Source organism: Rissa tridactyla, chromosome 13 (assembly GCF_028500815.1).
Source record: "Rissa tridactyla isolate bRisTri1 chromosome 13, bRisTri1.patW.cur.20221130, whole genome shotgun sequence".
In the NCBI taxonomy this organism is placed as follows: domain Eukaryota; kingdom Metazoa; phylum Chordata; class Aves; order Charadriiformes; family Laridae; genus Rissa; species Rissa tridactyla.
This window is the reverse complement of record NC_071478.1, coordinates 7,587,358-7,601,475: the sequence shown is the minus strand read 5'-3', so window position 1 is coordinate 7,601,475 and position 14,118 is coordinate 7,587,358. Positions and strand designations below refer to the sequence as shown.

The window sequence follows — 14,118 nt, the reverse complement described above, 5'->3', positions numbered from 1 at the left end:
TTTTTAACCTTGATTTCCTGCATATACAGTGGAATCCTATTAGATTCTAAATGTACACTGGCATCCTATTAGTTTTGTCAGATAATATAACAGAATGCAAGCGGTCCCGTCTTTGCCAAGATAAATCAGTGGAGATGCTTCAGCTACTGAATTACTTAATATGATTTAAAATTGGAATAACTAAAGAAAACAATTAAGCAAAATCTCATATGAGTAAAAGCTAGTTTCCTTTTCTAACTTTGTTTTAAAATATCCATATGCTGTGTTTCTGGAATATGCCATTTATAACCAGCTAAAAAAGCCTAATATTAAGATGGTATAAGCTGCATAAGGAATATATAGGGACCAAATAATTTCCTTCTTGAACGTATGCTGTTTCACTCATGCACTACTGATACGGGGATGAGTCTGGAGTGTTTCATGCTTATTTCATTAATTTCCAAAGCATATATAATCACAGGAGAGAACTGGGTTGTGCCTGCTAAGTAATATTCTACTAGATTTACGAAGATTTTGCTTTTAGAAGCGTTCCTTCTGAAGGACTAGTACTGTTCTCAGAACCTCCAAGATGAGTGTGCTTCTGGTGTTAGATGTCATCAGCTTTCACGTCTGTGTACTGGTAATTTCTCTTTTCTGGTAAATTCCCCCCAAGATCTAAAGCTTTTCAACAGCATTCATAAATTTCCCATCGGATAAGTGTCTGCCCATTATAGTTAAAACTGAGTTTAATGAAGAACGGAGAGTAATCTAGAGATTACCAAAGAATCTAGGTGTCTAACAGGAACTGTGATGGTCTGCGCAGGCAAGCTTTAGTGAAACAATTATTTAAGGAAAAATATAATCAATAAATATTAGGTTAGCATAGTCGATATTTAGGCCAATGTCTTTTACCTTGTTATAACCATACAGTAAATGTCTGCATGTTTCTGTAGGGCTGTGGTTGTTCTAACACTCTGGAGATGAGACTGAACATGCAATAATTTGTATAATTTAATTTTTATTTGGAATGACTTGGCTGAGCTCCAGGCACAAGTAATTATGACCATTTATGAAGATTAATCTGACACTTCTCATCCAAGGGATAAGGCCTTTCTGTGACTCAAAGGCTTAGCTGATTCTTCCTCCCAGTCTTATCTTTCAGTGTTTCCACTCCAGTCACAGAAATAAGACTAATCAATTAACTTTGTGACTGAGCACTGCGCCTCATTAATGAAATACCTCAAAGTGTACAGTTTGAATTTAGTTACATTCACTTCTTAGATTGTTCCAGTGCAATAGAAAGATCTGACAGGAGTCACCTCAATGGATGTTTCTAAGCCTCTGACTTTCCAGGTGTCTTAAATTCAAAGCACAACCTTGAAAAGTAAGTACTTGTTCAACATGAGAGCAGGTATCTGATTAAACTTCAGTACTTTTACTCGTAAAGAATTATGAAAAGACTAAGTGTGTACCTTATAATGCCTGTGCAAGCTGTAATCTAATCATGTATGAAGAACAGCTGCCTGAGACCCTGTGTTTCATTTGAGATTATAAGGTGGATGCATTTGTCATATAATTGTGGAGCAAGACCAGCTTTCCCGTGTCTTGGTGTCCACAGTCTATACTGAATATCCCTCCTCAGGAAAGGGGGGTCATCTTTTCATTTATTCTGCTTATGCAAACCTCCAGAGTTAGTTTAATTACAGAAGTTGAGGCATCCATCAGTATTTCCCTTAAAAGTCTGTAGTCAACACTGAGTTTTTGTTTTGTTTTTTTTAACAAAAGTTCCTCAGGGCTGACACTTGCAGTTTAACAATAAGCCTGTATTAAAAGATGCGTGGAGTTCTTAACGTTTTTTTGTGTTTGAAATTGCTTTTTGAAAATGTTTAGTGATTTTGTTTATATGCAGGGCAGGTTATGTTCGTGCAGACAAGCCCTCTAGGGAAACAGATTGCATTGCTTTCCATTTGAATAGTCAATAGTTTGAGACGCAAATTCATTTCTGAGGAAACAGAAAATTTGTAGACCAGCTTTCAACAGTGCTTGTGGAATAATGCACATACCTGAGAGCGTGGTACCTGCTGGCCCCAGAGGAAGGATGTAACTGCAGCGGAAGAATAGAGAAGAGAATTAAGGTCAGAAGCTGTTAAATGATAAGTATGTAAATAGACACTTTGCTCCAGGTAGCACTAAGTTCAGAATAGCAATGAACAGTTCTTTCAATCAATATTGCCTAGTGACAGTTAATATAATCTGGCCGTTAGCTGTTTTTTTGTGTGATGTACACAATATGGTTTAATAGGCCTTTCCATCTTAGAATTAATTTTTTCATTACAGCATTCACAGCATAGATGTGTAAGTCAGTGGAAAGAATAGTTGTCAAAACCTAGTTACACAGTAATCGGATTCACTTAAAGTGGTTTTTACATGAGCCGTACTACATGACTAGTGATCTCTAACCTACAGTCTGTTGGACTGAAAAGATCATAAAGAAGGATGAAAAACATTACACTTCTACAAGCACAGAATTGGGACTTAATTACAATCCATCCCACTACTTTCATTCTGCCAGTGGCTGTAGTAATGCTTGAAAAAGGAGGTAAAATAACCTAGCGTATTGAGGAATGATCAGAACAGAAAGAACTAGGAAGTTTAAGTGGCTACTTTATGCCCTGAAGGATGAAAGCTTACTTTTCTTTCCATTCTTTGATTAATTCTATACGCCATTATATGTATTTTTATTATCTCTTTTAAACATGCTTCCTTTATCAGCACATTCTCCTGCAGTGAATCAGTTCAAAATACGTATGTAACATTAATGGCTGTCCTTTAGTGGAAGGAGTGTCTGTGCTCGGCTGAGCTGTGACTGCACTTTCTGTGGCCAGCCATGAGCTGGCTAGGCACAGATTGGAAGAACTACAGCACAGGAAGGTATGGAGGATCCTTGGCTGGCTCTGCTGCTTCAGAGCAGGTGACAGTGCGTGTCATCAGCACACAGCCAGCAGTCTTGCAGCTAGTCTGCAGAAACCGCAGGCACATTGAGACCCCAGTGCACACATACTCCAACACTATATATCCCTCCTTTGGTGCATAGCTACCGTACAGTAGTATACTGATAAGACGTCTCATCCTCCTTACTAGAAAGTGTTAGTCAATAACGAGATTTAGTGATGCAACAGAGTCCATAAATCACTTTTGACAGGGAACGGAACACTAATGAACAAGGGAAAACAAGGTAAATATTGCTTAGGCTTTTGAAGATAGAAGTTCAGACAGATAACATGCTTTCTGAAAGCTGTGAAATATACTCGACTGTCTCTGCGCATCTAATGCTGTACATCACCATCCCTTCCCATCTATCCCATCACCTTTTCAAGAGTTGTTTTCTCTTGGGCCTGAACTCTCAGGAGCCCCTAAGGTCTGGAGTCGTTCTGTCTGCTGTAGCTATGGAAACTGGTTAATACCATCTATCAACACAAAATGACTATTGCATATTTAAGTTATAATAACTATTAACTTGATCATAATGACAAACGGCTTTGTTGTCAGGCAAGATGCTACAAACTGCTAGTCTGCAAACTAAACATCTATGAAGAGCAGCCTTCTGCTCAGTGTTAGGATGAAGGGGCTTGAGGGAGAAGATACTAAGGGCTGGTGTATAGCTCCAAGTTTAGGCAGATTGCCGTGCAGAAGCTGCAATAATTAAAATGTGGAGAAGGGTTCCCATTAATTAATTTCATATTTTAAAACTTTGTCAAAGTTATACGCAGTTAAAGCACTACTTCCCAAAGTTGTCTGGCAAATTAATATCCTGCACAGGAAAAATCTGGATTAAGTTCCCAGAGTGAAATAATTAAGATGACACATTGGCAGATTTTGATCCTGCTCATAGCTAGATAGAGGATAATGCAATTGCAGTAACTCTGGAGCCAAGGAATATGAGTGAGAGCCTAGTGATGCCTATGAAGTGCAAGTTTACATTGAAATACTTGTTCTTTCCTTTGAAAGACGCCCCAAGCGTTTGATGAGCTCTGTGCCCTCGGTCTCTGACGCACTGCCATCTCTGGGGAGCAGGGCAGTAAGCAGTCAGTCAAAGGATGGCGTAAAGCAGATGTGCAGATGCACAACTTCACATGATGTTACAACTTCTTTTTCTAGCTTTGTCCATGCATTTGGGGGAGCTGCTTCTTTTCTGTCACAGTAGAAAATTGTCCGAAGGTTAGGGATGACTGCAGAGCACTGGCTTGGCTATCTTATTTGGAGGTTTAAAAGGTAAAGCTATGCTAAAAAAGCATTTCCAATAGTGAAGTTATCTATTTTCTTTTTTTTTTTTTCTCCTTATTCCAGTGTAACATATTGTCAGTTAAGTACTCCTTGACAGCTTGATGGTTCCGTATGATTTCACAATAACAACTGTACCCCAACATTGGGCTCTTGGCTGCATAAATGTGAGTGCCCTCATCGACCTCAGCAAATTCCAGTACTGCTCTTACGTTAAATCTGAGGATTTTTTCTGCTTGTTTCTTAAGACATTACTGATTGATAACCTCCGTACCATCTAAATATCTGTCAACTCATCTCTAATTAAAAGAAATGTGTTGTTTTAATAGATGTCCTAAAATTTCCTAGGTTTTTAATGGAGAATTTAGTGTAGTATTAGACCCCACCGATGGAAGGAATTCAATTAACTGTTACTTCACAAAAATCAGTGGTGGTGGTCGTCATTTCTTCTTGTTTCTGCTGCCTCCATCCACCAGCTGGCACAGAAGCAGTGCAGTGTTATAGTGGATGGTTTATGACTAGAGTTCCTCGGGCAAAAGGGGTAATGTGGCCCTCCCCGTCTCTCCCACGTAACTAAAGAAAAGGACAAGTGATCCTCTGTGGGGATTCTGTCTGTAGATTTAGGTGGAACAAGACCCGAGAGATGGGACCATGTCATTCAGGATCACTGCAGAAAAATGCTTTCAACTTCTGTGGCATCTTGTGCAAATATTTCTCGAGACGTCTGTCTTGAGGCTTAATGGAACCCTGCAGACCAGCCTGGATGAAATGAGCTGGTTGCGTATTTCATTTGTTCAGCATAGAAAAGAACCTTCTAGATTCTGATTCTATGGTTCTATGATTCTATGCTGCCACCTGCAATTTAAGAGTTGATAAATTTCATCTTGATTCTTCTAGAAACTAATTCAAAACAACCCAAATGTTTCTACATAAAAGCCTGAAGGGCTAAGAAAGGCAGATGATTACTCTCAAACATCAGACATTTCACCCGAAAGGCATAACTCAGAAACATGAACCAGGTGCTCCTCTGCTTCTAAATACAGCACAAGCACTGTAAGAGGTAAATTACTTAAAATGGCAGAAAAAAAGTTGAATAAAACCAGCAGAAGCAATCTCTACCGTAACCCAAGCTTTTACAATGTCATATGTATAATTAAAGGGTGAGTAGCTTTAATTTAATGGATTATTACTGCATCTTCTAAGTTATTCACTGTTTGTTGCTACATGAAAATCCTATGGAGATACTTCCACAGGGCTGCACTGCAGAAGATGCACAAACCACTGGCCATGCTTTGGTTTAGTTTAACATTGGTGCTAACAGAGAATATAATGTTTCGCCTTTTTATTTTTCTACAGTTACAATGAGGTCTAACCCTGCAGTGGTCATGTTACATGATTAGTTACACCCTGCCTTCTCTTACCACTGTAGATTACACAACCCTTCCTTATGGTAATTACTAGTGGACTAAATCCAGTGGACAGTCTGGACTACACAGATTATAAAAATTACTTTTATTCAAATACAAAACCTTAGATTTGTAAGTGAAGTAGTGATGGGAATCATGGGCGGTTGGGCTACACCTCTGTCTCATCCTTCAAAGGTGAAATGATGAAAAAAATTACTTAGGAGGTTATTTGGATACGATGGTGCAGAAGTTCTCTGTGATGATTTAGCACTGTGCTCAAATCTTAAAATCAATGCTTGAAGAATTACTCTAAATCAGACTAGAAAAAAGAGGTAGAGGAAGTAGTCAGAGTAAAGGACTAAACAGGAGCTTTTGGGGATTGTCTAGGATGGCAGATACCTAGGAGCATATCTGGAAAATTTGTCTGCAGTTGTTCTATATTAACTCCTCACATTGATACTTATTCTGTAGGGACTATCACTTCTGGCAGGTTTTATCTGGATTAATTTAAGTGAAAAAAGCATTCATAGTACAAAGGTGAACTCAGACGCATGTTTGAGTCACCTGTGACAACTCAGTGGTCGCCGGCTCAGCCCCTGCTAATTGCATGTAATTTTAATCTCCCAGTTCCGAAGCAACATGACTGAACGCAAACCTTGCCCTTGTAGTGTGAGATCCTTTTCATGGTATCGGATCAGACGGAGGGCAGGCTGAGAGCCCTCCTGTAACTACTGACGAGCTCAAGACGAAATAACTTGTTTAAGTGCTGCAATTCTATCTTGTCTCTGAACCTAAAGGACCCCTAAAGGGTCAACATAGCACGTCGGCGTAGACAAGGGATTATACCATAAGACAAGCAGAACTCTGAATTTTAAAGCATTTTTGCAGTGTAGAGAAGCCAAACAGATACTAAAAGTCTAGAGAAACACTGAAGTCCTGTTTCAACAGACTTGAGCCTTGCTGGTTAAACCTTTACAATTTTTTGCCTCTTTACTGTCTTCTGGTAGCCTATGCTTCAGTTGTATAGCAGTCTAGTATCATTTACAGCTACTGACTTAACCCAGGAACAGTGGAGGTGGTGGGTAAAGCCTGTCAATGATGCTGTTACAAGGTTTTCAAAAGTTTAATAATTTCAAAAATTACACTGTGCATGTCCGCAAGCATCATTTCTAAATTCCAACTCATCAAATTTGATGATCTCTAATGTTATGAAATTGTTCTACATGATACAAAACTGTCCAAATTCAAGTACTACAAAAGCATGAAATGCTACCGTAATTTAAAATAGCTGTGTGCTTTGCAATGCACTCTAATATTACTGGAACACTTCAAATATTTTTATAAGGGTATCAAACTGGAATATGGTCAAATACCCTTTTGAAGTAAAAGTGGAAGACATCAAAACACACTCCACAGAGTGAGAAAAGCACTTGGAGCATCTTGAAAAATAATAATTTCAGCTCATCTCCAGCTTGCAGCTTTCCAAAGCAAAAGTCTGTATATTGATGCAGTTAAAGCAGGAGATTTGTCCTTTACGGATGCGTTCCAGAGTTCAGGTCCTGATCCTGCAAACAAGCATTTGCTTCATTTTTTATAGTAGGGGTATTTGTGATCCCAAAGCCCAGCATGTTCTGTGGCTTCCTAGAGGCTGCCAGCCTAATCGCTTCTTTCAACAAGCCATGGGAAGTTGATGTTAGTAGTGTTCACGTTCGCAGTCAGCATTATCTGCCCAACACAGTGAACCCAACTGAGCAGGGAAGAAAACGTGCGCTCAAGCACCAAACAACACAGCCTGATATCTCCTGCTGCTGCAGGGACAGAAAATATAATCTGCAGATTCTACATTGTCCTAATTCTTAACAGATTTCCATACCCAAGACAGCAGCTGGCTATCAGCGGAAGTCTGTCTACTCTTACCTATCGCCAAAATACGTGGCCTTACCTCCGTAAGTCCACACACATAGTGGGCCTACCTGTGCGTGCACCAGAAGAGTTCTAAGAAACTTTGTGTGATTTCTCAACAGTTAATAGATGCTGATTTAATCAGCAGCCTGATTTTCATGTTTCTTGGAAAAGATGGCTAATTTGGGGTTCAAATTAATTTTGTTTAGTTTTGCACATATGAGTAAGCCTTGACAGGAGCTGCCTCTAATTAAAATTGTGCTATTGCATCACCCAGTCCTACAGACTATGAAGAGGGAAAATATGCCATGATAACATCCTCCTTCAATTTCCTCTTTAATTTTTGGTACAATAGATGTATTTTCTTCTGCCTTCTGAAGAGGAGACTAATGCATCCCCGAAGTTAATAAAATGATATGGAGTCATTTTTATTGAAAGAAAGTTAAACATCTGCTGTGCCTATTGCAGTATATTAAACAATATTTTATTATTCTTACTTCCCTGACCCGATTCATGTCCCTGGCAGGTAGAGAACCCTATTGTCTGCTTTCCATATACATGTAGCAATTCAAAACGTGCCTGTGAAATAACATTTAGAGATGCAGACTGGCTGCAGAGAGCAGCGGTAAAGGACAGGGGGTATTAACGGTCCCCGGCTGTCCTGTGTGTGCCCACCCAGCTCCTGGGCCCTCCCTACCCCCGTTCTGCCAAAGGGCACGTGGAAATCGCTTCAGGGGACATTGTGCCTTGCAAAGGAAGAGGAGTCCTTATGGTGACCAGCAGCGTGGGAGAAGGGACACAGCCCTCAGCCACTGCAAAGAGCATCGGTGCTTTGAACAGATGCAGTGTTAGCAATCCGCCCCGTAGAGCGGCAGCACCGCCTACAGCGGGTGAACCTTCTCAGTTTGCTTGGAGTTTACCCCACTCCACTGGCAGAGATCAGCTAAGGGCTCACCAAGAAAGGAACTCTTAGTGTGCGTGCTAAGCATGACGCTAGTCTAGCAAGAGACGGCATCTGGCCACAGAAGGACATCTGCGTTATGGCATGTGGTGAGACAGAGCACTGAGACAGGACTCGCCAGAATGATGTAGGCTCCCAAGAGATCCACGGTGCCTGGGATGTCTAAAGCAAGCCTAGATTAACTCGGGCAGAAGGATGCTACAAGCTATTATGAACGAGGCACACAGTATTGGTTTGAGTCTTCTTTTATGTAATTCAGGTTTGCGCAGTAGATGACGGATTCTTTGTTTAAAAGGGTTTTTTTACAGATGGGCAACCAAGCCTGGTTATTACTGCTGAAACCCACGCAGATGTCAAATGCCAGACTGTAAGGAGCCGAGGCATCGTCTCCGTCAGAGGGGTTCAGCTTGTAGTCCCTGCAGCTGGCTGCGGTAGCCAGAACTCTTGAGCCAGAACTCTTCCCTCAATGTAAGCGAAGGGAAAAGAAAGAGTTTTGGGGATGAGGAAGCTGTTTTGGGGTGGGTTCTGTGGTTGGGTTTTTTTGAATGTGGGAAATGGGGTAGTGTTGGAGAAATATGGTAATCTGCTTTCCCCTAAGCTTTGTTGAAATTACAGGAGTTTTGGTAATGCTTCATATCTACTGAGAGGAAGAACATGGGGAGGAGGAAAGTAGATGAACATTTTTAGTCATTTTTCATCCAGATCTGATGGAGGCTGGGAGCTCAGGGACAGGCATGAAAGAAAAACACTTCACTTCACATTAACATTTCCTTACGCCCACTTAAGAGCCGGGTATGCCAGCAAAAAACAAAACTAGAGCATCCGTGGGAAGAGAACACAAAAGCGATGTGAGCACAGCTAGAGCTGTGCTCGAGTGCAATTTACAGAGGGGAGGAAAAGGCTGGATGATGCATTTGCCCAACTCTAGCTATTTTATAGAGATGTTTGCCCTTAGTTGCCAGGATTTAAAATAGATTTGTTTATAGTGAGCGTAGTAAAGTGACTGTCTACTAAGAGGCTGACAGTTACAATTAAGCCATCATTGTTGGCATGAGATACAAATTAAAATAGACAGCATGTTCAAATGGTATTAGAAAATTCCCATTGATTCCACTGCTGCTTTTTCTCAAATAAAATCAACTGAACAGAAATCAAGTAACGCCTATCCAGGCCAGCACCTTGTCATTGGGCAGATCTGCCTCTGACCTCTGTTTCTGGGGTCAGCGGTGGCACTATTTCAGGCTCAGCCTCCCAGCCCCTCTGCGCCCAGCACGGCAGGAAAATGGGTCTGTGGTCCTGCCGGTGGCTCTGCACGCAGCCGGCCCCCCGTGGGCCTTCACCAGGGTGCGAGAGAGGTTTAACTTACTGCCACCAGTTGCTGTCTGCTGCATTTGAACTCGATGTTGTGACCCAGCAGGCTGCCGCTTCAGAGCTCTCATTGCTATGCAGGAAAACCATCCCGGGCTGCCTGCAGCCGTACCCCAGCCATCGCTTCCAGCCCGTTCTACATGGCACCGAGGGATGAAGCATTTCGGGACAGAAGAGAAACATTGCCCTTTCCCCATCCATCCCCTCTCTTTCGGGTCCATCACAGTTGCTCACAATTAAAAGGTAACTCATATTTATAGCCTTTCCCAGAATCAGCCTCTCTGCGAGTTCACCCTTTATCGCTGTGATGCCTATAAAAACTAAACTGGCAAACAGTTCAGCTGTCTTTTCCGTCAAGTGGCGTTGCTTCCCTCTTCCCCAGCACTCTCTCATCTTTCTGTAAGCCAAGTGCGCGTCTAGAGAGAAATAAAAGCCACTTCAGTTCAGGATTTCTGGTTGTTCGGTGCTTAGCACGTTCCTGACCTGTCTGTTTGGGATCTCCTCAAGACAATAATGTTGCTGATGGAGGAATCAGCCTGAGACTGACCAAACCTACTGCTTTATTTGCATCTTGTCTTGTTTCCAGTTTAGCAGAGTCCTACACGTTTGAGTGACAGTGAGTGGCCTCGTCTCCCTGTCCCAGTGTGGTACACTTGTGCTCAGCGTAGGCTGAATATTCCCCTTCTTCCCTCAATTCCCACTGCAGAATGGCCTCAGTCTGCTCACACGCGTCTTGCAGCTTCTCCGTGATGAGCCACTGACCAATTCACCACTCACCTCGACTGTAATTCAGAACGTAACTATTTTCTCACTGCCTCTGTCCCAGTGCCCTGGAAGGGCCGCACAGCGGCCACGGCCCGAGGTGCGGCTGTACAGCGAGTTTCAGCAACATCCTTTTCTTTACTTAATATCACAAGGCCTTTGTTCAGCCCAACTTTTTGCTCCCTTCTATTGTTCCTCTCGCTGTCACCATGGAAATAGTGCTGTAACTACGGAAGTTACTGACTGTGTGTTATTAGCGTGGATTGTAGAAGTCACTCCACAACCCACCGAGAGGTTTACCCAAAACACAAGCTGTGCGGAGCCTGGAGGGGCCCTCGCACTGCAGCATCGCCTGGAGGCCACCGCTGCGCCTCAGGGGAGCGGGAGGGGTGGGGAAGACCTCAATTCGATACCTGACATGACCTTTTCAAGGTCAAATAACAAATCCATGGCAATTATCTGTGCCTCAGCTCCCCTCATTTGTATAATGAGCGTAATGATTCTGATTTATCTGACAGGGGCATTTTGAGGCTCTCTTCAATTCATTAATGTGTTAATGCACCTTGAGAGTCTTTGTTTTAAGGGATTAAACTAAGAATTAGAATAGAATCAACATCTTGTCAGATTCAAGACTTCTTCATATAAACTGTAATCACAGGCTTAGGCAATTATTGTGTTTCTTTTCCAAGTGTGGCAAAATAAGAGACAAATAAATAATTAGCATAGCCACATGTGAAATTCTTCTGGCAATTAAAGCTTTTTCATACTCCTGTTGGAAACCAAAGCCTAACCACAGACCACAGCACCTCACTAGCCACCAAAACCTCTTCTACACTCTTCTCATCCAAAACTAGAGTACAGAAGTCTCTGCACTCTCCAGTCCACAGCTGACAACTGCACATTACAGCACATACGTTACGTACGCTCAGCACCATCAGCTGTGTATCAGGGGTGTCTCAGACACGAGAATTTCAACCTTCAGCTGCAAAGAGACAAGACCGAGTATTTAGTACTAGAGTATTGTGCAGTTTAGCAGATTAGAAATAGGAATAAGGCCGTGCTGTGGCAATACACATGATTTTTTAGGATTTCCACACCAAACAGCCAAGTCCAGAGCACATGTGCTCTGAATAACTTTCTTTGTGCCAGGGAACCCAGTCCAAAATCCTCCACAAAGCCCACGGACAATGGCCCTCGGCCAGATTGGGTGGGGGAAAAGCTTCCCCTCTATGAATGAACATAAGTCAAAGTCTGGCCGGGTGTTATCTTCTCCTGACACTCGGTACACTTTCCCCCCTGCAAACTGCATATTCACGTTCCCTTTCTGGTGCCACTTCAGTACACCCTGTGTGATGATCTGCATTTGTGTCGTTCTTCCCCACCACCAAGCCTATTACAATTAACGTGCTCGGATGAGCCGGCCAGCAGGGAGAGACTGTCACTGCCATCCCGCTCACGTTTAGCGCTCACCCTCCTGGCACGGTGACTGCCTTTTGAGCGTGCACGGACCCAGCTCCAAGCACTGCACTGCGTTAGGTGAGCCCACCCTCTCCTGGTGGCAGCGATGGTGGTGCCCGCTGGCTTTTGCGAGGAACTCTGTCTGTATTTTAGATGCTTCAGGCTCTCTAGAAACGCCAGCTATAGGACATCTTCTGGTTTTATTTGTGGCAGGACTTTCTTTCGACTTCAGTCCTGCATGCTATGAACACCTCAGTTAGACGCGTGGGGGAGCAGCACCCCACTTGTAGGTGGCCAGAATGGATCAACTGCCATGAGAAGTGCAGCATCTTCAGGGGCCTCCTGACGTGCTCCTGAGTAGTTCAATCTTCCCCTCCCATCCAGTGACAAGGAGGGGATTCAGCTTTCCCTTAACGGTCATAACTTAAATTACAGACTTGCACCGAATACGCCATCCTACCTATTCCATTTGCTGTTCCCTTCCCAGGGCCCAAACACCACTTTCTGCACGGCTGCACCGTTCAACAAGCAAAGGCAGCTTCTGCTCCCAGGAGGAGTTTTTCCAGACTTCATGAAATTCAAGAAAAATCCGTTTAAGAATTACTGCTATCAGTCCACTATCTGTATATTAGGAAGCATCTGAAGGAAATATGTTCTCCCTTCCGCCAGTTGTTTCCACCTAAATCTTTCACTAACACCATAGTGAAATTTTTCAGCTGGGAAATCAAACTTCATTTTCCCCCAGGGCAGCTCAGGTGCTAACTGCTTAGCCACTAGCAAATTTTATTATACCAAGAGGTATTCTCCTTTTGTTTTCCATCAAACTGATTTTCCAGCTCTGCTCTGTATCAGTCAATACATTTGCTTCTCTCTTGCTTGCTTGTCAGCTATGCTACGCTGTGCTTCGCGTGGAGCTGCGAGAACAGTGAAGCTGAGTGCTGCTGTCACCTGAAGGGACGCAGACAAGGCGAAAACTCACGGAACGAAGACGTGAAAATGCATGCGTTAAAATATTAAAATTCTTCTGGGCTTTGGGTGTGCTTTCAGAGTTTGTGGTCATCTAGAGGCAACGATGCATTGAATTGGAAAGCTATTTTATTGAATAACATCGGAAAGGTTGTTTGCAAAAAAAGATAAAGGTTGGGGGACTATTGAGCTCCACCAGTGGAACAAGTACAATTCAGCCAATTCATTAACTCCCCGAATCCTGGAATTTTTAACTGATACAATGTGTAGAGGTAAAGAGATAGATGAATGTTTTCCCCCCCCAGTTAAAACAAAGCCTAGACTTTACCTACGCGTATTCCACTGACACCGTTCGCAGCTGTGACACTGCAATCACAGCCTGTATCACAAGTAAACCAAAGACAAGCAGGCTGACTGGGGACACTTGTGCAAATCTGGGGGTCACAAGATCCCATTTTGATCCCTCCAAGAAACCCGGAGCGGGCGCGTTCCTGTCTCTGTCAATTATCAGGAACAGACCTTCTGAAGTGGAAGCCTAAACTCTTTTGGGAAGAAATTAATTTAAACATTCAAAAGGATCAGCCTATACTCCTGCTAACACGAGATCAGATCTTCTCTGCATTTCATCCCACCTACCACTGCTTTCCCTGCACTAAGAGGGGCAAGGCTCAGAGCAGAGATGCGGATACGAGCATGGCAAAACCTAAGTTGGCAAGGAAAAGCACACATCAGCAGAGCACCATCACTTCTAAGCAGGTAAGAGGGCTTGGTGGGGCACTTCAGCAAGGCTCAGGTCCCACGCCACCCCCACTCCTCCCCCATCTCCAAGCCTAAGATCAGGAACAAAGTGTCCTGTTGTGCTTGACCTTGTACACGTCAGTTCTCACCCAGACAGGCGTGTGCGTGTCAGACAGCAGACACCACATCTACAGCCCATGTGCAAACCTGAGGGGGTAAATAATTTGCCCAGCTCGCCTAGGAAGCTTGGGCAAGATGGGCAATCCAGGTCAGCTCTGCTGGACCCCCACTTAGTGC

General features: G+C 43.0%; 1 long non-coding RNA gene across 1 annotated transcript in view; it reads right to left on the bottom strand.

Annotated features, from left to right (window-relative positions):
• The window catches only part of LOC128917089 (uncharacterized), a 46,224-nt gene that overhangs the window by 11,558 nt on the left and 20,548 nt on the right, over positions 1-14,118 (bottom strand). The window contains exon 2 of the long non-coding RNA XR_008469166.1: positions 2,043-2,083. This is a non-coding gene — a long non-coding RNA (uncharacterized LOC128917089). The remainder of the gene's footprint in view (positions 1-2,042; positions 2,084-14,118) is intronic.